At 46.0% G+C, this 27,608-nt stretch overlaps 1 protein-coding gene and 1 pseudogene across 2 annotated transcripts in view; both read left to right on the top strand.

Annotated features, from left to right (window-relative positions):
• LOC8030101 (hemicentin-2) overlaps positions 1-27,608 on the top strand; it is a 682,796-nt gene that overhangs the window by 127,744 nt on the left and 527,444 nt on the right. The gene's annotated exons all lie outside the window — the stretch shown is intronic.
• Positions 2,595-3,178, top strand: LOC115326931 (annotated as a pseudogene).

The following is a 27,608-nucleotide window of genomic DNA, read 5'->3' as shown; positions in this document are numbered from 1 at the left end:
TTTGTAAGTTTTGCGCAGGTTACGACGAAATCCTACGACAGCTCCGAAGCTGTAATACGCACTTCTTACGATCAAATCAGCATGGCCGACAGCGTCGCGGTCACGACGACCCACGGACGTTTATTTTTCTATGTGCGCTTCTCACGCGTCCCGACTTCAAGCAGCAAGAAAAAAGTAAAAAGTACTTGAAACAGACCACGACGAACAAGAACGCTGGATCCACAAACACCCGGGAAAGGCTCCATCGGCCACGATTCCACCGAACGCGACCAAGCGAGCACGGCAGTTAGGCCTAGCAGGCACTCCGCGACTCGGCGACCGTCTGCCCATGACCGGTTGGTGTGCTGAATGGAATATGCCCGCGCGACCCTTGTGAACTTTCCCGTATTATACTTTGATCGCTGACCTCAGTTTTAGATTAAGAGGTCAATTTCTTCCTCTTGTTATCTCCTTGTTTCCCGAGGCAACGGTGACTCTCACTGGTGAAAAAGCGGTGAATCTCCACAGACGCAGGAAAGGTAAAGCAGCCATCGCTTTGACTAGCAGGCGTAAAACAGACGAAGATAACTGCACCAACCCGCCGACGCCGTTAAAGAATGAGGGGTCTCGCCGCACACGAAAGGAGGGAAAAAGTGTTTGCGGGGGTTCTTAGCAAACAAACCTCGGCGCCTCAGGACACCTCGCCACTGAGTCCTTTGACTTCCCTCCTTGATGCGCGTCCGCTAGTTGTTAGACAAAAACAACGTACCGCTGGAGTTATTTCGTCTGCCCTCTCTGAAAGGCGAAGTCGAGCTCGCTCGACTTCCGAAAGTCGCAGGAAAGGTAAGAGAGACGCAGACGACGTTGCAAAGGAGCAGACGACGCTCAGATAGGGGGTCGCGATCAGCCAATCAGGCCTTGGCGTTCTGACGTCACCGCTACTTACCTTCTCATGCGCAGAAGACGAAAATAAGCCCACTTGCGAGGCGTATAGCCAGAGCGCGGGGCGGCGCATCACAGAACGATTATGTCAATTCCTGTTTTGCCTAAACACTACGTGCACCAGAAAAACAAAAGAAAAAAAAACATTAACGTACGTTTGCAACATACTGTAAATTTCAAGGTGCCATCAACATGTGAGGTGTGAACTCACACAGCTTAAAGGACAACTCCAGCCAATATTTTTGAATTTGGGATTACAATTAATTATTCTCAGCTAAAGTAGTTTTCCTGAATAACAAGGTAAAATTCTTTTCTCTCGATATGGTGCGTAGTTTTATAAATATCACGGCTCAAAGTTTGGTTTTGGGCGTCAACGACACAACCGAAACTATATGCTAGGGGAATGACAACACTAATCATGAGCCATACGGTCATGGCGTGGCGTCACCGGGACACTGCGGTATGCTATACACCCAACCAATCGCAGCTCCACCGCGATGTGACGTCAAAAGGGGGCTTCGCCTGTGTTCCTTGACTAAAAACTAACCCGCTTGCTGCCCACAAGAAAGCAGCTGGTGGCATCTTTAAAGTTGGTTTTAGTGGGATACGCGGCTTCACTTTGACGTAATATATCGGTTGTAATCATATTTCGTGACAGTAAAGCGATACCAGTCATTTATATTTGTTTCGTTTACGACTGGGGTTGTCCTTTAAGCAACACAGCAGCGCGTGGTTTACAATAATCTTGCTCCTTACCTCGTAATTTGTTCCGCGGCATTTTTAATGGGCAATGCCTCACTCAGACTGGTTGCTGAGTGATAGTGCCACGCGCGTCGCCGAGCGATCGCGTGCGTGGCCGAGATTCTGCTTCCGGTACTAGCACCGTACGGTCGCATAATCATGCTCTCCTCAGGAGCACCGGAAATGGCCCCGGGCGTCCTCGGTTCTTTTCTTGTCGATGGCGCGTCATCGTCCACCGTGTACAAGGTGGTCCTTCCACCTATGCCTACAGGATATACGTGTTTGAACTCTGTGCTCCTGCACTGCGACCGTAAGGGTCGCCCGTACTGGATCGAGGACTTCTGAGAGGAGCTCGAACGTATTGCCGTCTTGAGCGACATCGTAGCGCTCGGCGCTTTTCAGATGAACCATGTGTGGCTAGCGACGCTTCGGGCTTCGGAGGCCAAGAAACGCCTGGTGAGCAGCAAGGAGCTCGTCGTGAAGAACTTACGCTGTGTCATCATGGACCCGAGCACAACTGAGGTATACGTGTGCGTTTGCACTGGGTTCCTTTTCACGTTCACGACGACGCCGTGCGTAGGCTTTTAGGACCGTACGGCAAGGTGATTGAAGTCGGCCGGGAGATGCGGCGAGTCGATAGGTTCCAAGGAATCGAATCAACGACGCGTTTTGTTCGCATGACCGGTAAGAGTGGCCTCACCCCTGACGACATGCCTCACCAGCTGCGGCTTCACGGCGCGAACACCCTCATTGTAATACCAGGCAGAGTGCCCGTATGCCTGCGACGCAAGTAAGACGGGCATATCCGACGGGAGTGTCGTGTGCCAAAGGGTTCACAGTGGTTTCGCTTTGGCCACGATAAAGACGAGTGTCTGAAGACGTACGCCGGCGTTACCGAGGTACAGGCGCTGGAGGAGCATACGGCTTTCACGATGGACACTGAAGAGGCCGAGAAAGCCGCGCATGGTTTGGGGTTCGACGCCCTACCGTCTACAGAGCAACAATGGAAGCCTGCCAGAGATGAAGGTTCCGGGGAGGGCGCCGTGGAGACAAAAAGAGACAAGTCAGCCCCTCCCGTTCTGGAGCCTCCTTCCGGTCCCCCGGGTTCTGCCCCGACATCGCCTGAGGGCTCCAAGACCCCGACGGCCCGTCCTTCGGCGACCGAAACGACCTCCAAGCGCCACGACGACATGGACGAAACCACCGACTCAACCAAGCGCGGCCTCGAGGATACTCCCCCGTAGGCCGACACGATGCTCAACCCTGACCCTTGGTGGGGGTTCGAGAAGAACAAGCGGGGCCGTTTCAAGGCAGTGCTGAACGCACCCCCGGAGGACCGGCAACGCCTGTCTCCGACCGGCAACGCCTGTCTCCAACGCACCACCAGTTCTCGAAACCGCCTGGTTTCGAGAACTGGTGGAAGAGGGACAAGGCAAGCGCGCTGCATATATACCTTCATGATTTGTACTCTCGATTCGGCCATTTCGGTTGCAACGCTAAACATTTGAGGTTTTAACACGCGCAAGAAGCAATACCAGGTGCAGCGCCTGTTGCAGACACTGAAACCCGATTTAATAGCGTTGCAGGAAACCAAGATGGCCGAGGAGGAGCAGGTTTTCAGCGCAGTACAGCCTTTTTTTAACATTCGTATGGGGTTTGTGTCACTCCCTCTGTCGGCGTCTCGGGTGGTTGTTTTTTTATTTCTAAAGAAATCGTTGCCCTTGTCGGAGTTGGCGGTTACAACTGACATGAAGGGACGGTTTATTATGTGCGATTTTGTTCTTTCGACAGTCCCCTGGCGGCTTATCTGCATATCTGCCTCGAGTACGGTGAGAGAGCGTGTTTACTTTTTTTCTGGCTTGGGCCGATTTGTAAACTGCCATAAAACAGTCATGGTGTGTTGTGATATTAACTTTGTTGTTCAAGCGAATCATAGAACGCCTATCAGGCAACGCACCGATAGAGATACTACCGTTCTCAGCAGTCTGCTCGAAGACTTCGACTTGATAGACGCTGGAGCTGTGCGGAATGAAACCTCCGAGATGCATTTAACACATTTCCAAACGTCATCGCATGCGCGGCTAGACAGAATTTACGTTTCGGCGACACTGGCAACTATTCTAACGAAGTATCGTGTCATGTCATTGTTCTTTTCCGATCACTGCTTGGTGTCGACAATGGTTGGTGAAAGAGCACTGCCAAGGGCGCGCTTAATTGCAAACTTTGGAAACTTAATACCAAGCTTCTTAGCGATAATTATTTCCTTCGGGGGGGGGGGGGGGGGGGGGGGGATATATAACATTTTCAGATCGTGTGTTCAGGGACAGGGAGCGGACATTTTTGATATGTGGGAAACCGTCAAGCAGGAAGTTAAAATGCTTGTGATTGAAAGGTCGTCTGTTTTAGCGTTCGAGGCGCGCGTTGCCGAACGCGCTTTGAACGCATATTTTCAGGCGCTGTTGAGAGCGGAGTGTGAAACACCCGGAACGGGTCTCAAGGACGTAGAAAGTGTTAAGGACCGACTTGACCGGCTGCATCTTCAGCGTTACCGTGGAGCCATTGTTCGTGCTCGGTCAGAGAGGTACCTGCTGGGAGGGTAGCCGACCAAGAGAGCGTTAGCCGACGAGAAACGATACGCTCTGCGCGGCGAAATAGGCGAAATTGAGCAAAATGGTGTCAGCAACAGAGACCCGAGTACCATTAAGCAAGCGTTTGTGGCGCATTATAGAAAGCTTTAGTCGCAAGTTCAGAGGAGAAAGGACTCAGAGTGCGGGAACCTTCTCGACAACTTACCAGAGCTGGCGGAGGAGGAACGGGACAGTCTTTCGGAGGTAATCACCTTACAACAGGTTGAAAAAGCAATAGACGATTTGACAAATTCCAAAACGCCGGTACCCGATGGTTTAAACGCCGAGTTCTATAAGACATATCAGAGCGCGGTGTCCAAGGTGTTACTGGACGTTTTTTTTTTTTAAACTGAGTATGAACAGAAAGCGCTGCCGCCGTCTTTCCTGAGAACATATACACGGTCCTCATTCCTAAGAGTGACGACGCCGATAAATTGCGTTACGTCATGGGTTTCGTCCAATTACTTTATGTAACGTTGACTACAAAATTTTTTTGCAAAACTTCTATCGCGGCGGTTTGAGAGAGTATAGCCTGCCAGCTTATTGGAGGCCATCAAGCATGTGGTATTAAAGGCAGGTCAATTACAACTAACGTTCACGTAGCCCGTAGTGTTCTGGAAGCCTACGGCGGTGGCATGGGCCAAATTGACATGCTACAATTAGACCTAGACAAAGCTTTCGATCGTGTTAAGCACGATGTTCTTTTTGATGTTTTGAAACGTGTCAACGTGGGTGATGTCATTTTGGAGGGAGCCAAAACAGCCTATCAGGAATGTACATACCACAAGACTCATCGTCACCAAATAATTGACATAACCTATCCATGTTCGGACGTCCGTAAGGCAGGGTTGTCCTATGTCGCACTTATTTTTCAATATGTATTTAGACCTTTTTGTCTTTGTTTAAGCATGCTGAATATCAAGGAATGTCGGGGCTCCCGTATGGAAAATGAAGAGGCTAAAGTTATTAGTTAGGCGGATGACATTGCAGTTTTTTGTACCGACAAGCGAAGCTTCACTGACGTGATTTCTTTAGCGAAATCTGTTTGTGAAGCTACTGGTGCTGCTATAAATTGGAGCAAGTGCCGTGGGCTTCGGCATGTGCGTGGGCCACAACGCCTTCAATGTTTGAGGGCGTGTGCTGCGACTCTGTGCCGTGCACGTACCTCGGCGTGCCACTCGACTGTTATCGAGTAAACAAAGCCTATTGGCCGGGTGTCGCAACCGACGTGGACAGGCGCGCTTCTCGCTGGAAGAGGCGTGACCTGTCTATTTTTGCCAGAGCGACGGTTTGAAATGTCTTTCTTGTTTCGAAGCTCTGGTATGTTTTGCAAGCGATACACTGTGCCCGCATGAATGTACAAAAGTTTCACCGTGTTTTCGCCACTTTTATGTAAAGATCAACTGTCGAGCCGAGGAGGCGAGCACCCTTTCATACGCGTGTTCATTCAAACTAAACTGTAACCCCATTTTTCGTCTTCTCTTGTGTTGTCTTATGGCGGCGAACCAGCAACACATGTTGGCTTTCAGAAGGAGGTCGTAGAAACGCTGCACTTTTTGTCTGCCTGATTTTCGTTTGAGTACCTGTCTGAAGTAAACAGAAAGAAGCCTGCTCGTGATTGGTTGATAAGTATTTTCCCAACGCCGCTGTATCGGAGTGTCGTTTGCCAAGGCGGTGAAGATGTGTTGAAGCGCGTTAAGCGTATGTGTGTTTCACCCTCTCTAAAGACATTCCTTTTCAAACTACACACCAATACTTTGCCCTTGAAAGCGTGGCTTAAAAAAAAGAGGCGTAGATGTGCCATGGCCGATTGACTGTCTCTTATACAAACAACCAGAAACCATCGAACATGTGTTCATTTTTTGCTGGGACGCAGTTTTTTTTTTTTTTTTGGAACGTGCTCCAGCGCACTTTGAAAAAGCAATTGAGCATTTCCGCTTCAGGCATCCGTTTCTTGAACGTGACTAACGATGACTGTGTCCCATACGATATGTTTTTTTTTTTTTTTGTTAAGACTTTGTAGCATTTGGCGATCGTGCATGGCAGTCAGCCATGCCGACGTGAATGCGAAAGAGGTGCGTTTTTATTTCTTCAGCCTAATTGAGCAAGTGGAAAGTGTTTTTTCCCCCGCGAGTTCAAGCCCGAGTGGCTCGGCATCTGTAAAGTGCTTCGTGAAATGCGCGCTTTTTAATATGCCCTGTAAAAGCCTTGCAATGCATTTTTAATGTTATGTGACTTGTGATACTCACCTTTAGAATAAATAAAAAAAGCGTGCGTGGCCGAATGGTTACCGTGCGTGACTGTCACGCGGAAGGTCTGGGTTCGATTCCAGCGAGCGGAATGATCTTTAATTTATTCTTTCAACGTGGCGTTCTCGTGAGTTCGAGAACATTCTCGTCTGATCTAGTTCCGAATGTTCCACGCGCCGAACGTTCTCAGCCGAATGTTCCAGAAACCCACGGGGCTGCAAAACGTGCTCCGCGTGGCAAGCCGCAATCAGTCTCGCCCCAGCGTTCCACTCGGCTGTTACGCCAACTTCGACGACGCGACGCTCTGCTGTTATCTTGTTTCCCTTTTTGTTTTGGGCACAAGTTCGCCCCATTAAATGTTTCAGTTTTCTCAGTTATTCCTATCTTTCGTCGCCTCGTTATTCGTGACAATAGTAGAATAAAACGGAGTCGTGACACCCTCCGTTTCTTAACATAGGCTGTGCAGCGATATTTGGTGTTTGCACAAACACCGCTTAGATTGGATCCCTGACGTTTATATCCCTGAGTAACGAGCGTTAGTTTTTCTCCCTACGCAGTGGCAGTCGCAGAAACACATAAAGAAAAATTATCAGAGTTAATCCCCTTAAAGGTACCGTGAGGAGGTTTCTGAGACCACCTAAATATGTCGAAAACTCACTCTGCTGGCTCTAAGCATCCTTGAACTCCCTTAATCATGACGATACGCGGCTGATTTTTACACCAAGAAAGCAATCGAAGACTGTAACACACCGAGGTCATCTCCAGCGATGGGAGGAGCATGCTCCGAAACCAGGACTTATATCAGCCAATAGCAAGCGAAGGATTCTCGCGCCTCCGATTGGTGGAAACGCGGAGGGATGTCTGGAATGCGCGCGGCTCGTTGCCCAATCAGTACGGACTACGATTCAGCCCAGCGAGCGCGCCCTCGAGACCTGACGACCAAACACATCACTCCCGCCAAAGACAAAAAAAGACAACAAAAGAACTACAACATAGTGCACTATTTTTTAGACTATTGTTGCAGTAATATGTTCCCTCTCGGCCAAAAATTAACACTTTTTAACTACTCTTTTTTGCTTTTATCATCAACAAAAGCATACACATTTTGTAATACCAGCGTTTGCAACCTCAAACAAGTGTCGCGTTTTAATTGGTCACATGTCGTCCTGGCTCCTCCTCCCAACGCCGGGGATGACCAAAGTGTGTTCGATATTCGATTGTCTTTTTTTAATAAAGCAGTCGGCCGCACGTCATTATGAATTATGGATTTCTAGGATGTTTAGAACCCACAGAGCGAGTTATTGCCATATTTAGGCTATGAGTAATTCCCTTAGGGCCCTTTTTACTGGCAGCCAAAACAAGCACTTATGTCATTTGAAAACAATTATATGCAGTCAATGTTTGTCACAGCCACGCGCTGGGGTTTGCAAAGCACAGAACACACACTGAGTTCGATACATTGTTACGGTTCGGCTATTGTCACTGCAGCGATTGGACAGAAGCCACTACCCAAATGCTTTTTGAGCTATTGACACTCGCGAGCCCAAATCAAATGCCCACGCAAAACTATGCCAACACTGTGACCTCTGTGCTACTTCATGAAGTTTTGCGAAGGACATAGTGAAAAATTGAGCAGTCGGTGTTAATTCACAGTACAATCATAGCGATAGCTGCGACATGTCATGGCGAAGTTGTTGGGCATCGGCATCGCGTTCACGCACCGTGGGGCAATGAGGATTGCAAACGATAAGCGTCTCGATCAAAATACGCATCTCTTTTGTTCCTTGCGATTTTTTTGTTCTATTTTGTTCCCCACGTTTTTCTTTCTTTCTCTCCGGGAGCGCGTGGAACTGCGTATCACGCACGGTGGAAGAAATAGACGCTTTCAGGCAGCTGTGCATGGGCGCTGCCATAACCGACCTTCAGTTTTGGTTGCCTCGTATTTCGTTCGCTCCACTTCATCATGACCACAGCAGGAGAGGTTATTGCAATTTTAAGTGTTACTGTGTCCTTCTCTCCAGCATAGACCCTTGTGGAGACCCGTCAACGCCCGCTTCAGTCACTGGGCATCTCGATAAGACAAGAGAAGGTCGGCTATGGCGGCTCAATCTGGCGCGCGATGATCTTCCCGCGGGAAGCGAGCGACCAGATCGTGTTCGGAGCTAGCCTCGAACCAGGAGTATACTTTGTTTCATCTTATGATGTACCGCAGGAAAGGCTACAAGCGCGAGCTCCTTACTTTGGGGCACATCTCGGCGGCACAAGCTCTTGTGACTTAAGAGTGGCTGCCAACGCTATCAGCTCGCGCTTCTAGCCTTCGCTGCGGTACAACATAAGGTGTGTGAGCACCGTGGGTATGAGGTCTCTCCTCGGCGACCACGGTGTCGGGGGCGTAGCTTGCTCGCCTTTTTCGCGGTGTGGTGGTGGTGTACGGCCAGTGGCTGGCCTCGTGTTTTGCTTTGGCGCTGTGTCGATTACAGGTGCCACCATCGTGTACGTTGGTGAGCCTTAACCCGAAGAAGAAGTTATGCTATAAGGATGGGAAAGACGTGCTTCGTTCCCAACTGCAATTTAGGGTACCAGAACTGTGCAGAGCGAGTGTCCTTGTTTAAAGCTCCATTGAATGACGCTCGCATGGAGCAGTGGCGTAATGCAATCCCGAGGGCCAATCGAAGTCACTACCTAGTCTCCTCATCTTGTTGACCAAGTGAAGACCAAGCTTCACAGTCTTATTTCTGTCGAAGACTGGGAATGCGATGTCTGGAAGAAAAGGCTGGAGGAACCAAGGCTGTGGACTGCATACTATATTATGTAACTGGGTTTTTGAGTGTTAAAATAAAAAAAAAGCTACACGCTGCCCTGCATGACGATCCGCTTTCAGCATCGACAAGAACACTTCTGATGAAGCAGCACTGACAAACTGGAAGAACAGAGGAGGCCTTATACACCCCAACAAGAAACCTTTCCAGCTACTGAAGAAAGCGGAACAGTTCTTTGTCGAAAATAAAAGCCACCAGACTGTCAACTGGGACACAATCGACAGTGTTCTTGACACATGCACCATAACGTTTCTATGCGCTGAACACAAAGAAGAAACAATTGCCCAGTTGCTCCACTACTACTTCAGCATGCGAATGCGACACCACTGTAAGCATATTACGATGAGTAGGAACAAACAAGCTCAAGAAAAGAAGAAATCTGCAAAGCAGCGCTCGTCTTAGTTTAAGAGCATCGGCGAGATACAGAGGATATAGGAGATGGCGGTCTTTGGTGTATGCAGTGAATTCAGCTTTTGTTTACATTTTAAAGCGAAAATATTTGTCACGTATTTTTTACATGTAAGACGGGGTGGACACCATATTGTGAGAGTATAGATGAAAAGTGATTTATGTCCTATAACCGCTACTAGTGTTTGACTTTCAGTCACTGTGTCATCATGTCAGTCAGCATGTCATCATACTGCGTCATCATTTCACTTACTATGTCACCATAAATAGAATTTTTTTTTCTGCTAACAAGGTTTGTATGTTTCAGGACAAGCTCACTTTATGTATAAACCATTTGTAATGCTTACAACCTTTATGCGCATGTAACGGATTATTTAGGCCCTACTATGTAACATTATTAAAATTTATTTTTTTTTCAATAAGAAGGCAGGAGCAGGGTGGAAAAAGATCGCTTAACCTCCTATAAATTACAATGTGTGTAAACAATTAACGGCACTGTTACCGAACATGCTGTTTGACAAAACATGCGAGCACGACCCAGCTGTTTACTCTAAATTACTCTAAATTATTTAAGGCCCAGTAGATTATGCCGGTAAGTTTTATATTTTTACGAGTATTTTTGTCCCGTTGAGTCACCATCAAAATGTTCTCGTAAAAAGAAAAGAACAAAAAACAGGAAGCGCACGGGGGAAAAGGTAATCAGTGCCAGTGCACCAACATAAATCCATCATTTCACTACACAGTACACAGGGACCGAGTAAATAATGTATAATTTCCTTCAGAAGCCCTATATAAAATCGTTCACAAGCCCCTTTATACTTGAGCGCCATCTATCCCCGTGCGAGTGAAGCGTTCTCGGTGCGCCAAACATAATGTGGTCGCCGCGTGAGACAGAGAGCCATCACCTAAATGTATTTCTTCCACCGTGGTCCCACGGCACGAGCACTTGTCATTGACAGTGCTACAACACCATTTTGTTTTAAGCTATCTTTTTTTTTTTTTTCCAAAGAGCGCCTGCAGTGGGCACTGGGCCCTACCATAGCCTCCTCTATACTCACAAAGCCTGGCAGTTCGGCGACGGAGCTATAGAGTGCCCGGTCGCAGATTTGTAGCGCGAGGATCTGGTAGCACCGAGCATCAAAGAGCTTTTTCTCGGGAGACCTGGACGTCAGCGCACAGCTTTTGCAACGGCGAGGATCCGAAACATACCTTTTAGCTCGGGAGAAGTGTGTTTCAGTATTTCCCCGGAGCGGGGCGCCAGTCACGTGGATCTCCTCTCATTCGTTGTCTGGCGCTCCACTTTTTCCATTTCGGCTGCCGCTTCTCGTGGCGATCAGCCAGGTTTTGTCAGTATATAGGAGCCTAGGGTGCAGCCCAAGTCCTGACCACCTCCCGGGCCCTGGCGATCGCGGCGGCCCTCTGGGCCTCCACCACCCCAATACCTGATCCCGGAAGAATAATAAAGTTTCCTCCTCCTCCTCCTCCTACACACACCGCAAGCTAAGTTGATTAACTCTGTTGGGTAGCTCCGTGGTAACGCCTCGGCTTTGAAAGCAACGCACCCAAGTTGGACTCGCGCCGCGGCGGGCGATCTTTTTGAAGGAATTGGCTACATGGAAGGACGGACGCCAGACACGGCCAACTACAAGTACTACAACTACAACATCAACCACTATAACATCAACAACGGCCATCATTTTCAATAGCGGGAAGAGCCCACCCTTTGAAAAATGACGGCGCGTGTACTTCTTACAAGCAAAACAATTGAAGAGTCAATCTCTGCAAGCTAGGAAATCAGCTCAGCAAATGATGAGGCGGAACATCTGTTTAGACCTCAAAATTAAGTCTCCGCTGTGGCATTACGCCATGCAAACGTGACGCTTTGTTTTGCGCAGTGCCACAACGCAGACTTTATTTTTAGGTCTAAACGGTGTTCCGCCTCATCATTCTCCGAGCTGATTTCGCAGATCGCAGAGATTGGCGCTTTGACTGTGCTGCGAGACGGTAGACGCGCAGGCATGTCTTGGGGTGCCTAACAGCTATCGCTGTAAAACAAAGCATTCGCTTTTTTTTTTCTTGAAATTGGGCCGCAATAAAGTTTTTTGCTCAGTGGCGCTGCCTGCCAGCATATTCTAGAGTTCCTGTATAAGCTCCCTACGGGAGCCAGAGTTGCGCGTTGATCTCCGTAGCGCCGTCTTTCCTGCGAATGGCGGCGCCGCGACACGTGGAAAACAGACGCGCAACTCTGGCTCCCGTAGGGAGCCTATACACGAACTCTAGCGTATTCTGTTGAGTTGATGGATATGCTCCCCCGAAGTGGGAGCAGAGTTGCGCGTTTGACTTCCCCCAGACTCCACGCCGCTGTTCGCCGATCTCGATCATGCGAGGAGCGAAGCATCCAGCGCCGCGCAGGAAAGTCACCGCTATACTGTCGCTCCGCCGACGTTGCACGTGCCTCAGCGTATGTTCCCCTGCTTCCGCCTCCTTTCGCTCCTTTCTGCTTTCCATGCACCGCGCCGCTATTCGCCGAATTCAGTCACGTGACGAGCAAAGCATCCAGGGCCGTGCAGAAAAGCCGGCGCTACCGCCACCCGCCGAGGAGGAACGTGCAACTGGCCGCTTACCTAGCTAGCTAAATACAGGAGCTCTAGTATACTCGGAGTGAAGAAACATTCCAGATGAGCATCACAGCACAGTCCCTTTAAGCTATCAGTAACTACCGTCTTGGGATATTTCGTGAAAAAGGTTATTCTAAACTTTCCTTTTCGTTGTCATAATCCTCCGCGACTCAGCATTCATGTTTTACATAATTCTAGGTAAAGATATCTTTACAGTAATTGCGAATTTAAGAAACGCAGGGCGTGGCTTATTTGTCCAGGCTTCTTGTTTCGTGATTTATTGCTCGTCTCTCTTCTCGCTTAATCCCGTGATGGTGTTAGTTACGCATCTACAGGGTATTTCTTTTTAAGCTCTATAAATTTCTTAGTAAAAAAGCCGTGAAAGTTACAGTTAGGCAGTTTGTGCAGGTGAGGTATACGACCAGGGGGATAGGGGCCTAATCGTAACGATCGGTCGGCTAGTTACGTGAATTTTGTTAATTAACTTTTTAATTAATAAAAATAGACATATACTTTAAATTAGAAACTTGCTGACCATCATTCCAAAGCCACTAAATCAGTAATTTCTAGAAATACTTTTGGGCGCGTCAGAAGCGCAGTAATGCGCTAAAGTTGCCACTCGTACAGCAGGAGCGAAGCTATCGGTGCGATAGGGCGCCCGCGCGATTTTTCCGTCTCTTATCACAGCCCCGAACCTTGTTTCTGTTGCACCAGTGGTACCTTCAGCGTACTACTACGCTTCCTACGCGCTCAAAGTTTTTCTGATTTAGTGGCTTTCGATGACGCTGAGCAAGTTTCTAATGAAAATCATGTCTAGTTTCACTAATTAAGAAATAAAAGACGTTTACAATCCCCTGTAACACCGAATTAGAGCGCAGCTCTTGAGGAGGATGAAGGCAAGGAACGGAAAGGAGGATGTGCCCCTCCCCCTCCTCCCTACCCTCCTCTCTTGCTCCTCTCCCATTTAGCGGAAAATTTTCGCTAAATTTCCCGCTTAATTTACCGGAAAAAATTTCCTGCTAATATTGGGCGGAACATTTTTTCGCTAAATTTGGCGGGGAATTTTCTCCACCGAATCTAGTGGGGAAATTTTTCCGCTAAATTTACCGGGGAATTTTTTCGTTAACATTAGCAGAAATTGTTTTTTGCTAAATTTAGCGGTAATTTTTTCCAGGAAAATATTTTTCCTAAGTTTAGTGGGGAATTTTTTCGTTAAAATTAGCGGGGCATTTTTTTCGCTAATTTTAGCGGGGAAATGTTTTCGCTAAATTTAGCGGGTAAATTTTTTTCCGCTAAATTTAGCGGTGAAAATTTTTCGCTAACTTTAGTGCGGAAACTTACCCATAATGCAACGCGCGGTAACGTCACGAGTGACCCTCGTGACGTCACACGTGACGTCACGTGTGGCGTCATAATAGGAAACGTCCCATAATGCTACACGTGGTTACGCCGACGCCGACGCCAACGGCGACGCCCACGCCGCTCAAGCCGAGAACGGGTACCTAAGAGCTATGCTCTAAAAGTCAATTAACGAGTGTTACTTAATTAGCCCACTGATCGTTACGATTAGACCTATATACATATATGTATCTCTGGACGTATAACTCCCCTGCACTAACCGCATATCTATGGATTCTACGGCTTTTTTTTTTTTTTTGTTAACAAATCTGATAATCTGTTAGGGTGTTATTACGTTCACGCATCTGGCTCTGTGATTTGTTCCTCAGCGTTCTTATCGTAGAATGCCTCAACCTATTTGGACTAGGCGTGATAACAATATGCTTGGCATGTATCATGCCCTGTGTTCCTCAAGTTATCAGTAAGTATATAGAGCTGCGATTGACTGTTGTTTGTCTCTATTTTGCCTCCTATGTTTCGAGTCCATGACTTTACATGCGGTTATTTGTTTCACCTGGAAGCTCTCATGTGTTATAACGTGATGCGCGGATATGCCAGCCTGGGAATACACTAAGGGACTTTAAGCTCTCGAACCCAAAAGACGCAGTTTTCAGGAACATACCTTTTTAAAAGATCTCTTCTATGCTTCGTTTGAGCTTAAATTCAAAAGCTGTCGACGCTACGAGCTAATGGGACTAATTAACCAGCGTCAAAGGAACGAGTCACTGGGCCTTTTTTGGTTAAGATTGGTTCAGCGATGATAGAACACGTACAGAAACATAACAAAGACCATGATGATGCGCTTTTGGGACTGTCTGATATTGGTCCTATCAGCTCGTAGCAGCAGTGGGTGCGTCTGAACTTAACATGAACCCAAGTAAAATACCATGTAGTGAAATGCAAACAGCTTGTTGCATGAAAAAATTCATAAACGAAACAAACCAAGGTATGATGCGAGTTTCGCAATCGGCATCATCCGCTGTCTTGTGATCGCTTGTACCTCGGCAGCCGTCAAGTCCGTTCGACGCCAAAAAAAAAAAAAATAATAAAAAAAAAAAAACGTAACGGAAATAGAATTTGTATGGAGCTGCCGCGATTGCCTAGAAGGGAAAAACTTCCGGCTACGGCCAAACATTGCAGGGTTGTTAACCGAGGGAGAAAGAACGACAAATGAAGTTGGTTTTCCGCCACTCAAAACTCAAGACTGGTGCAGATACCCCTAACGGAATGTATTCTAAGTAAAAAAAAAGTGTGAAAAAAACGTGACGAAAAACAAAAAATATATATTTGTAAGCAGTGACAATCGGCATCCTGTAACCCTGCGATGGGGAACGATAAGAAAACGTTCCCCATCTCAGAGCTTACAACATGCCGAAAAAAAAATATATATAGAGGGTGTTTTTTTTAAGCTTAACAGAATTTTTAAAAACAAACCATGAAAGCTAGGTTAATGCGGTCTGCGCAGGTGAGTTATACTGCCAGGGGGACATAATATAGGTGGCTAATTGTAAAGACCAGTCGGCTAATTAGTTAAAAATCGTTGATTTTTAACTAATTAGTTCAATCCCCGCTCCTGGCCCAATTTTTCGCCAGCTCTCTTTCCCTTTCCCTTTCCCTAACTTTAATGCAATAAATTCAATAATCACCTTCTCCCCTCTTCGTTCTCAATATATATATATATATATATATATATATATATATATATATATATATACGAGCCACCAGAACCGCAGAGTCAGCTGATTCAGTAGGCCCTGCTTCGCCCAGCACAGAGCGTGGTGGCACTCAGCCGACCAACACTACGTCCCAGGATTCGCAGCCGCCCACAGCAGGCTCCCGACGGAGGAGCACCCCTCCAGCGGAGGCGAGACGCCCTTACCTCCTACGGGGCAACTTCTGTACCTTTTCCGATGCTGTCGGCAGCCGTCCCACGCAGCAGAAGTGACTCTACACAGAAAAAGGTACTGTGACGCCCGACCATTCTAAATCCCGAGCATTCCTTACTGTACGTAAAGCCGTTAACAAGCGCGTCAAGCACACCATGCATGCAGAGACGCTTGCTCTTTACTTAAAAAACAAAACCTGTCCCAAAGGTCTCCGTCTATGCCTGAAACCATCATCAGATTCCTTTAACCACATTGAGCATAAACAGTGGAATGAAGTCACGCTTGAGGCCTCACTAAAACTAGTCGGAATCACAGAACAACACCACAGAAGGAAGGCGGCCGAGCTATCACATACAGAAATCAAGATCAGAAACGACGGGTCACTAAGCTGCGAGGAAAACGCCGAGATAGAGCTATATGAGCAGAAAAGACGCAACGAGCTGTGGATAACGAAAAAGAGACAACTCGAGCGTGACAAAATATCTGACGCATGTCCCCAACCGACGTTCATGATGAGTACTGATTCGATGGCAGCCGAAGCAACTATCCATGCCCACTCTCCACCGCCAGGGCCTACACGGGTCGCAGACGCAGAACCGTCGCTGGCTTCAAATAACTCCGCCGCTCTAGACACGATTGGCTGCCGGCCGCAAGTTGCAGCGCGTTCCGGGAGACATTGCGAAAAAACAGTGGACAAAGGCAACATAGTAAATTTATCGGACGCAGTGTTAACGCGGGAAGAGACCAACATCCTTTCTAAAGGATTAACCTTCTGCCCCACAACTGGCCACTACAACGAGTTTCAATTGTACCAAGATCTGGACAAGTTTGCCCGAAACATGAGGCTCCGCGAGTACTTTCACGACCGCCAACCGAATCCTAACCAAACGATTCTGACCAACCCAGAAAAGCAATGGACGCCTAATCCGCGAAGAGATAAGTACCTCGACATGTACATTGATATCACGCAACGCGAAATCATTTCCGCTGTGAAGAGGCAAAGACCGACAAAATATAACCTTTCTCGGCCAGAGAATGAGTGCCTGAAAAGACTCAGTGCCAGGGCAGATTTAATTATTAAACCTGCAGATAAGGGCGGCTCCATAGTTGTTATGAACAGACAAGATTATCTTGATGAGGGCTTTCGGCAATTGAATGACGCATCATTTTACCGCGAACTACCGACAGACCCCACACAAAGGCTTGAAACGGCCATCATAAAGGAATTAGTAGCTCTAAAGAAAAGTGGCAAAATAACCAAGGAGGTTTTTAACGCCATAAAACCATCCCACTCCAAACCCGGTCGCTTTTATCTCCTTCCTAAAATACACAAGATCAACAACCCCGGGCGACCCATAGTGTCAGGAATAGGCACAGTCACCGAACGTATCTCGAGTCTTGTCGATACACTGATCAGGGACATTCCTCCAACCTTCCCTTCGTTTGTTAAGGACACCAGCCACTTCCTGCAGAAAATTTCCCCACTAGACATTCCGGATAACGCTTTTCTCGTAACCCTTGATGTGGCTTCCCTATATACAAATATACCCCACAGAGACGGAATTGCGGCAGTGATCGAAGCGTATGAACACGCTCAGCACACACTTGACATCGAGGGGGACGTCCTTTCAATTCTGATGAAACTGGTTTTGGAGAACAATCACTTTGAATTTGAGAATAGGCACTTCCTGCAGACCAATGGAACCGCTATGGGAACTAAGATGGCGCCAAATTACGCTAACATATTTATGTCACAACTGGAAACCACCTTTCTCGCTGAACGCCCCACTCAACCGCTGTTTTACACAAGATACATCGACGACATATTCATGATCTGGGCCGGTGCTGAAGACGAACTCATGAAATTTATCGCCGCCTTCAATTTAGCTCACTCATCGATAAAATTTACTCACTCCGTATCACAAAAGTGCATAAACTTCCTGGATGTAACTGTGGAAATTTCCAACAACAAATTAAGTACGAAACTTTACAGAAAACCTACCGATAGACAACAATACCTCCATTTTAACAGCTGCCATCCTCGACACTGTAAGACTAGTCTGCCGTACTCTCAAGCGCACAGATTTAAGCGCATATGCTCAGACAACAACGACTTTGAACAAAACGCTCAGGAACTGAAACGCGTACTAACCCAGCAGAGGTATCCAGCAAATGTAATCGATGACGCTATAAACAAGGCAAGAAACCTCGACCGCTCAGAAATCATTGGCAACCGAATAGAGCGTCCTCAAGAAAGCAGACAGTCTAACCTCATTTTAACGTATACAGGCAATCTTCCAAACATCAACAACATATTGAGCAAAAATTACAATCTTCTGTCACAGAGCGACCGCCTCAAAGAAATCTTTCCCGCCGCTCCTCGGGTCGTCTATCGACGCGGCAGGAATCTCCGGGACGTCTTAGTAAAATCAAAAACTACCACTCCCGCAAACCTAGGTTGCCGACCATGCCGAAAGCCCAGGTGTAAAGTATGCAAGCACATGTTAGAAACAAAGAACGCCACGAGCACAAATTCAGAGTTCACGTGGAACATAAGGGGTAGCTACGATTGCGGCACGTCAAACGTGATTTATCTCCTGCACTGCAATGTCTGTAATAAACAGTACGTCGGACAGACTAATTTGGCTTTCAGACTACGCTTTAACAACCACAAATGTCACGCACAAACACTCCCCGACCTTCCGCTCTCAAAGCACCTGTCTCTTTCTAATCACTCAATCAAGCACATTTCTGTTGTAATTTTGGAATCAGGCTTCAGCACAAAAATTGAAAGAGAGCAAAAAGAATCATATTTTATTTATAAGTTTAATACCTTCAACCAGGGCATTAATGAAAGTCCGGGAAGGCTGTTTAGTTTGCAGCTGGCTCGTTGGAGAGCTGATCCTCTCCGCCCTTGAGCTTCTCTAGATGCACACACTGAAGACACTAGGAGATCTTTAAACTTAACAATCGATAGTTAAACCACATCCTAATACGTTTAAGTCCGAAGAGAACCTCCAAAACGGATAAATGCGGCTCAAGCGGTTAATCTCAGGCAGGCATAGACTGTCACATCCCTACCACTCCTTATCCAAAGAAAAATCCCCCAAAGTGTTTAACTTCGACCTCTAGCACAAAGGAATGTCACGGGATTTGGGGGCGTCGGTGGTCACATGTATCCTATTTCTGGTTTGAAGACGAGCCACCCCCTTTTTTATTTTTATTTTTTTTATTTTTTGTGTGTGAGAGGAAATAATCTCTCCACCAACAACTTTTTTTTTTTCTTGATGATTGTCAAGTTTCGGTGCTTTCTCCTTTCTGTGTAATCTATCTGTTTTGTCAACGCTGTTTTCATTTTCTACGGCACTTTACTCCCTCTAATTTCTTCTTAGGGGTATATAAACATTCGCGGGCTGTATACTCGCTACCTGATGAAGAGCGGTCCCCGCTCGAAACGTCGTAATAAACTTCGAATTAGTAACTCCGACAGTACGCATCTTTCACTTATTAACTTTTCCCGGTCCATTGTTTTCATATTTACCTTACTTTACCTATATATATATATATATATATATATATATATATATGTGTATACAAGGGTGTTTTATATTTTATATAGCGTGTTGAAATGGAACGAAAAGTGAAAACCTCTGTTTCATAATTTATTGCTTTGTACTCGTACATGATGAAGGCACAAGCTTTGTTTGATTTGGAAGGCAATGAAAGGTTCTACATGGTGGTTTTATTTTAAGAGCAATACTAAACCTAGTCGACTAAAAACAAAATCCGCAGTTTAGGTCACAGTTGTTCGCGGAGGCATGTTTGGGGATGTTTTTAAAGATTGGATCGACGAATAATAAATAGTAGTTGGAATGTCGTTTTACCGACTTGCATATATATAACAATAAAAAAATATAGAAGCTCTTTTTTGAAAACTGCGAGATTGAGAGTGGTTCAAAAACGCTACACACGACAATCGTCAAAACCCACCATTGATATTTGCTCTTTTTAGCATATTTAGTGGCTTACAACTCACAACAAGTGCAAATACCTCTAACGAAATGTATTTTTGGTAAAAAAGGGTGTGAAGAGAACGCGACGCGAGAAAAAGAAACAAATTAAAACTGTTTTTGTTTTTCATACAGTGTGCTGAAATTGAACGAAAAGTGAAAACCTTTTCTGTTCCTTAATTTATTTCTCAGTACTCGCACATGATAAAGGCACTACCTTCTTAATTTTGAAGGCCATGAAAGGTTCTACACGGTGGTAATATTTTAAAAACGATACTAAACATAGTCACCTAAAAACAAATCCCCAATTTAGGTCACAGTTGTTCGCGGAGGCATGTTTGGAGATTTTTACAAACATAGGAGCGACCAATCATAAATAGTAGTTTTGACATGTTTGAACGGAACGTCTAAACGCGTTTTGAAAATCACTTTCCGTGCTCCCAGAGTCGACAAAAAAGACGAAAACGGTATTTAGAGCACCCACACGATACTAATATTGCCACGCGCGCAGCTGGCCAAGTAGGCAGCGCGCGCGCGGCCTAACGGTTATGGCCCTTGCTTTCCAAGCTGAAAGCCAGGGTTCGATTCCTGGCCGCGGAGGTACATTTTTTGTTGACTCTGTAAAGTAATGTTCTGGTAAATTCGAGAACCGTGTTGCTTGTTCGAGGTCGGAATGTTCTACACGCCGAACCTTCCACGCCGATTATTCCAGAAGCCCACACGTGTACGTACATAAGGGGCTCCGCGTGGCGATCTGCAGTCAGTCTCGCCCCAGCGCTCGATCCTGCGGTTTCGCCGATTTCGACGCCCGCGACGCGTTGTTATTATCTTTTGTCCTCTTTCATTTTTGGCACAAGTTCGCCACATTAAACGTTTATTTCTTCCTGTTCATCTATTGTTTTGGTCACCACTCGTGACAATATAAGCGTGACACAAGTTAACGCATCGTAAACCTTTAACGCATCATACACTTTTAATCTGGGGCCAGCAAACGTCACGGCTAAGACGGCCAGTTCAAGGTTCGAGGGCGAACGTCGCAAGAATAGCCGTGTACTCAGTCACAACAGCAGGTGCCCCTTTTGCCTTTCCCTGTCAGGGATGAACGCAGGGCCGCCCGTAGCCGGACCGTTAGGTGGCCCGTTCATTACGGCGGTCCGTTATTGAAGAGACGGCTAAGAACAGGTCGGCTAGCTTCTAGTGGCTTCTCATTTTCTTTGGTTTAATTTCTTACTCCAAGGTGGACGCGTATCCGCCGGTTTCCTTTCTTTGTCTTTGTTCGGTCTCGCCGCTCGGCGCGGGCGTTAGAACATGACGTCACTCCTTCGGAATGACGTCATCGACAGCGGTGGATGTCGGGAAACGAGAGTAAAATGAGAATCGGGTAGTTAATAAACTAAGTATTTAAAGAAGAAACATAATTGCTAACTTTCTTTTGACTGGCATATTTAGACGTTTGAAGCCTCTCATTAAGATAGGCTAAAAAAATATGAGTGTTTGCATATTTGAAAACGCGATGTTGGAAAGCCATTCAAACGATCAGTCACCGCGTTAGGTTACTTTTGATATTGCCATTAGTTTACCCGGCTCGAAGGCAATGTAAACTAATAAAATACAATAATTCTTGTGCGATTACGGGGTGAGTCAAGATACAAGTTTTAATTAACATATTAAATAGTAAAATTACCCTATAGTTCAAATCTGAAATATATACTGGGCAAGTCAGTCCACTGTAGAATGTTCTGAATCACCTATGAACCGTAGTGATGTGCAGAAGTCACCACTTGGGATAGTTGCGCAAGGCAGTCGGAGCAAAATGCAGATGATAAGGATCGGGAACAACATCGCATACGGACGTATTTTTGCGTTGCTCGCGCTCCCAATATTTAGATTGGTTTTCGATTATGCCCAACAAGTTGCTAATTGAAACTATTATATGCTTATTTTTACTAATTAGAGCGTTAATGAAACGATATGTTAACCAGACGCGTGGTTGCACAAGCATACTTTTCACAGTGGCCACCAAGTCGCTAACGGCAAGCTTAACATGTTTTGTTTTTAATATTCTGGACCAGCGCCTGTTACACACCTTGTTTCACAAAGCATAGTCTACATTTTCTGAAAAAATGTTCCTCAAACAAAATATAGGAAAATGGGTGAATAGCAGTTTTCCTGCCTCAGATTTTTCACAACTTTGCTTTCCTTTTCCAAAATCATTACTACCTTGCCTACATTGTACTTCTAAACTCCAGTATACTGCACTCGCACGGCGGGTGCACGGAACACGGAATAAATCAAATATCTGTTTGATGACATACTAAGCTTCAAATTAGGATATTCTGTCTGGTAAATGTCATACAACAAAAGCGTTACGCTAAATATAGATGGTTCGAGCCTTGAAGCCTGAGTATCGTCTAAAAATAAATATTGAGCTTATAACTTGATTTAATTATGTCGTTATCATTCAGTTGCGCGCACATGCCGCCTGCACGAAAATACGCTGGGACTCACTCAGGGGTTCTTCTTTTATTTTGTACTGAGCGCAATCTCCTAAACCTTTTTTCAGCGACGGTAGCCATTTACAAATTGTAAAGTGCCAAGGCACAATTAATTTATCTCTGGTTTCCAGCGTCTTCGTCGTTACTCTGCGATGGGAAACGAATTAACTAGCGAAACTGTATAGGCTCTGCTTCTACTCTAGACATTACTCTAGAAATGCCGTGATTGAAATGGCTCATGTCGAAACGGGTATATTTTGTCTCTTGTCAATTATGCTGTACTTCGAGTTAATCCTACTGAAGTTGCAAAAGGATTTCCTAGAACCCTCACATATTGAATTTTTAGGTACCCGCGTCAGTCTATTTTACATACAGACACGCAAACACACATACGTGCACACAGGTGCGAACAGGCGGACGCACGTACACTCAAGCACGTACACACAAGCACGCACACAAGCACGGACACGCACACACGCACGCGCGCGTGTACCGGTACGCACATACACTCGCGCGCACGCGTACAAAATCTCATCGCATATTGCCGCACATGTAAAGCTCGGCTGCCTTGGACAACCGTTACAGACTCTCTCTTGCTATCTTTACTCCTCATCCACTCTTTCTATCTTTACTCCCCCCCAACTCGCAACCTCACACACGCGCATGCACATACACCCAAACATACGCACACATGCAACGGCGACCTATGGGCCTTACGGCCTCGCGTCGGTATTGCGTTGCCGCCGCAGGAACGTTGACATTTTTGTTTAAACGGAGAACTTCGCCTGATTGAGCACCTGTTTTTAGTTTAGTTCAGGCTTCTTTATATTCACGATACGCGATACTCGTATGAGAATAAAAGACCATGGCCTCCGGCACTAATCTCTAGGGCTATGAGCTCCATGAACAGAAGACAACGCCTCATTTGATCTCCTCTGGATGGAGGCAGGAGTGGCGAACATATTGCATGCTGGCGGCGCGCGCGTGCGTAAATCCTCTTCTCTTTCTGAAAATAACAGGAGCCCCACCACCACTCCACGTCCGTGCAACGTTACTTTCGTTTTTCAGTGCTGGGTATAATGTTTGTGCGTTAAAGTATTCCCAACTTGGTGAAGTGTATGGACCTCGAGACGCAGTTTATAGACCTATTGCAGTATTACAAAAGCATCAAGGAGAATGCAGGGATTGTTCTTACACGCGCCGCACGTGCTGGCCTCAGCAGTAGTAACTTTTCTAAAGCAAATACTTGAAACAAATGGCATCTTGCACGCGCGTTCGTCACCGCTTTATTCTGGTTATTTACTTTGAACCTTTATAGGGGGAAGGCGTGCGCGCGTGGCGCGTGGATCACCAATCCCTGCATTCTCCTTGATGCTTGGGTAATATAGCAATGGGTCTACTGCTGACTTCGTCATAATGCTCATGTCAAAAGACATTAAAGGCGTACGACGCGGGCGATGTAACCAAGACGGCACATGTTAGTGTGGCTACACCCGGCCCGGCGACCTCGCCGTGGGAAACGCAACAAATGGTCCCGGAACAAATGGTTCCGGAATAAACGGTCCCGGAATAAATGCTCCCGGAACAAATAGTCCCGGAACTAATGGTCCCAAGTACAAACTAGGAAAAAATGGTCCCAGATAAATATCGGCAATGCGGTTTCTGCGTTTTCGGATAAATCCGATAAAATCCCTGAACACTCACCGAATTTCGAGGCTGCCGGTTGTACGAACTTGACCGGTTTTTATATTTTTCTGGGACGCTCAGAAATGTTTTGCGCTATGCAAACCTAATGCACATATAAAGCTTTGCTCGTTATCCGTGTTACCACCGCGTGTCATGATGAGATGGCAGTAATTCGAGTTTCATGGCTTCAACAGTATGACCGGGTGGGGAGGCACTCACTTGACCGAATGACGTTCTAGCGAACGCCCACGTTTTCACCGGACGACACTTTAGCGATCAGTCGGCCGCCGCGAAGCGGTGTTTACGGGTGGGCCAAGTGGGCATACAATTTTGTAATCAGCCTCCGCAGACTGTTACCGCGAAGCGGCGTAACTATAGCGCGGGGGTGTGGGTTCACACGCGCCCCGGTTTTCGGTAAAACGTCATTCGTTCATGTGATGAGCCCGACTAGGGGTACTTATCTTTTGTTTCAAAAGAACCTACTGATATTATAACTACTCTAAAGCCCCTTATATGAAAGTATTAATAACTCCAATAATATCGTATAACGTCATAAATGAACAGTTAGGAGATAACTGTTGGGACAGCATATAATTCGATAATATTCTGACTATTTTGAATAAAATTAAGTTCAATACCCGACCACTTTCTTCGAAGTAACTGGCCTGAAAATATAGACGAGATCCTTCATTCCACCAGGAAATCACTGATTGCATAACGAATGAAGTATATTGCATAGTATATGTTAGTTTCAAAACAATCTTCAAACGGGACCATTTTTTCCAACATTGGACTTGGAACCATCAGTTCTGGGACCATTTGTTACTACACCCCCTGGACGCGCCGCCGCCACTCCTAGTTCAACTTGAATGGTGCTGCTACTGTGGACCCAGCTACTGTGGACACAACACAAACTGCCTGGGTAATTATTCTCACTTACTGCATATGTATTGGCGTTGAAGGAAAGGTAGAAATACTTCTTATTCGCCTTGCATTGTCCGTTACAGAAGACATCTTCAACCCAGGCCCGGACACCGCAGGTATCTACACATCACGATAAACTTTCATTGGTTCCATATTATATCAGCGAATAATGGTTTACCGGATGACCTTTTAGCTAATAGGAATCAATTGAGCGAAAGGACGCTTTCGAGAATAACGTTTTAGCGAAATGGCTGTTTGTACGCGACAGCAGATAGTCTTCCGAACAGACCGCTCTACGCGCGGTTGCCCTGTGCTATTGCGCAGGGGAAATGATTACAATACCATGCTTCAGCGCGCACCGCTTTGGGTTTGCCCCCAAGGGTTCGGCAGGCTAGGTTACAAGTCATAGAGCCATTCGCTAATAAGAACGCCGCCAATTGCTAAAGTGTCATTCGATGAAACGTCGTGGTTTCATTTTCTTTCGCTAAAACATCATTCGACCGAGTGAACGCCTCCCGTTTTTATTCGTAAAAAGGATGCTCGGCTCGGCGTCGTTTGCTTGCCAGGCCGGTGGCCGCCGCATGGGGGAAGCGGAGACTAGGGTGGAAACTGCGCGCTCGCTTGGCGCCTACGTTAACGTTGCTCTGTTATTACGCTTGGAGTCCAGAAAGGCAGCCGCTTCCGAATGCGGCCATTGGCGGTAGTATGTGAGCGCTTGCATCGACTTTCGAAATTAAATGACAAAAATGCGAAAAATAATAGCTGAAATACATAGTTTTCACGTGATGTCAGTCTGGCTGCCATGCCTAGGTACTAAGTGTCAATGGAAAGTATGTTGCCTCGCGCTTCAGCGAGCGTGGCAAATTGTGCTATATAGGCTGTTGAAGGTTGACCACACGTGCAAAGCAAGCAATTTCTAGGTACCGAGTAACGTCAGTCAAATCTATGTATTTTAGAACCTCCCCGAAAATTGTATGGAGTGATGTAACCCCAATGAATCAGCTTCGTATATCCAATTATATCTTGGCCGTCAAAACCGTCAATGAAAACAAAAGCGGCAGGTCCAAGTTCTATTGTTATTTCTATGTCCTAATTGTTTAATTAATTATTGAAAGCTATGGGGTCAGTTGTGCGGGAAGACCTGTTTGCATGGGCATTTGACTCTCCGCAAAATTCGCACGGCCTCCGCACTTCCTTTTTTCTTTCTATTACGTCTAATGAAGTCATATATTCAGAACAAATGTAAGGCCCATAGTGATCAGTCCCAGTGTCACTATGCCTTCCAGGTGGCATGCCCACAATACCCGGAAGTTCGCCAGGTCATCGCATATATTTTCGACCAAAAGGAAAAATTATATTGTGCAGTGCAGACCCAATGGACGTCATCCAACTCAGCTCTTCGTCTACCTTGGAGAGGGCTTTTGTTCTATGCATCCTCATATACTACTTGTCGCGCAATGTATCTTACAAGGGGTGGCAGGGATCGGGCGTGCGCGGATGACTAAGAAACTAACTGAGGTGGTCAAGGGAATTTCATCTGTAATCTAAAAATTGGGCTAACCAAATAATGACTCTTACCCTAATTTGTACTTCACAGCTCATAAACGTCTCACAAGCAAGCACTCACTCAAGCACGGACAGAAAAAAATACACACAGCGCTGCTTTTCTGTCTGTGCTTGAGTGAGTGCTTGCTTGTGAGACGTTTATGCGCTGTGAAGTACAAATTATGGAAAACCAACTAGCCCAAGCTGCGGTGTTAACAAGCCTCTTAGCCGCATGTGTTGTTGGTGCCATTTGTGTTTTGCACTTTTATTGTACAGGGTGTCCCCACGATGACGAAAACGATGACGAAAACGTCATGTTTTTGTGTTAAAATTTGAAACCTTAACTTCGAAAAAAAAAAAAAGGTTTTTTGAATGTGTTTCAATGGTGGAGAAGAGGTTTGTTTACCGTTTACAGGTGGCGTCTCCCTTTTCCGCCGTTGAAAAAACAAGTGAAAATCAATTTAGCTTTTCTTATTATTTTTTGTACTTGGAGATGAGACCTCAAATGTGAGCACAGAAATGTGAATAATGAAATACATTTTTGAGAGCAGTTACAAATTGATCCGTCAAGATTCTTACTTTTGCCAGCTATTATAGAATGTTATTGTTTTTTTTTGTTGTTTTTTTTCTGGGGGGGGGGGGGGACTTTGCTTTTTTTTCGGGTATGTATTTTTAAGATAGCTACAAAGTCATATGCGTTTTGAGCGCAAACATTTCGGGCTTAAGCTTTGCACGAATTAAAATATCAATGCTTATGCCTAAGAAGTTGGTTACGTGTTTTAACACTAGCTGTGTAATCTGCCATTGAAAACTGCAGTTTCATGATAAGTGTTAGTATTTTGTAAATCGAAAGGCTTCAGCAAATAGGTAGTAAGAAGCTTAATTAAAAATCGTCGCCAGTGGCAACATTAGTTTATTTTCTTCCTATAATATGTTATCTCTTCTACACACCTCCAAATGTTATTATGGTATTGAGAGCAGCACGGGAACTTAGAAGTGTTCATCCACCCAATATCTGCTGCGGAACATCAGCTAAGGATTCATTAAATGCATTCTAGTGATGACTTCGCCCAGGGAACACTCCAGCGCAGACACTTTGTTTCACGAACAGCCTCAATACAAAGCACTGGTCAAAATATTTTTCGCGAAAAACTAAGTTGATTCGAGGAATATTTATATTTATCTTTATTCTGGTACCCACTTCGCCATCACGCATTACAGTGGGGGGGGGGGGGGGGGGGGGGGGAGGGTGTGAACAAACAATTTTACAGACACAAAAAG

Source organism: Ixodes scapularis, unplaced genomic scaffold (genome assembly GCF_016920785.2).
Source record: "Ixodes scapularis isolate PalLabHiFi unplaced genomic scaffold, ASM1692078v2 PGA_scaffold0__279_contigs__length_252992795, whole genome shotgun sequence".
In the NCBI taxonomy this organism is placed as follows: domain Eukaryota; kingdom Metazoa; phylum Arthropoda; class Arachnida; order Ixodida; family Ixodidae; genus Ixodes; species Ixodes scapularis.
Note: the sequence above shows the minus strand (reverse complement) of the source record. Positions and strands in the feature narration are given on the sequence as shown.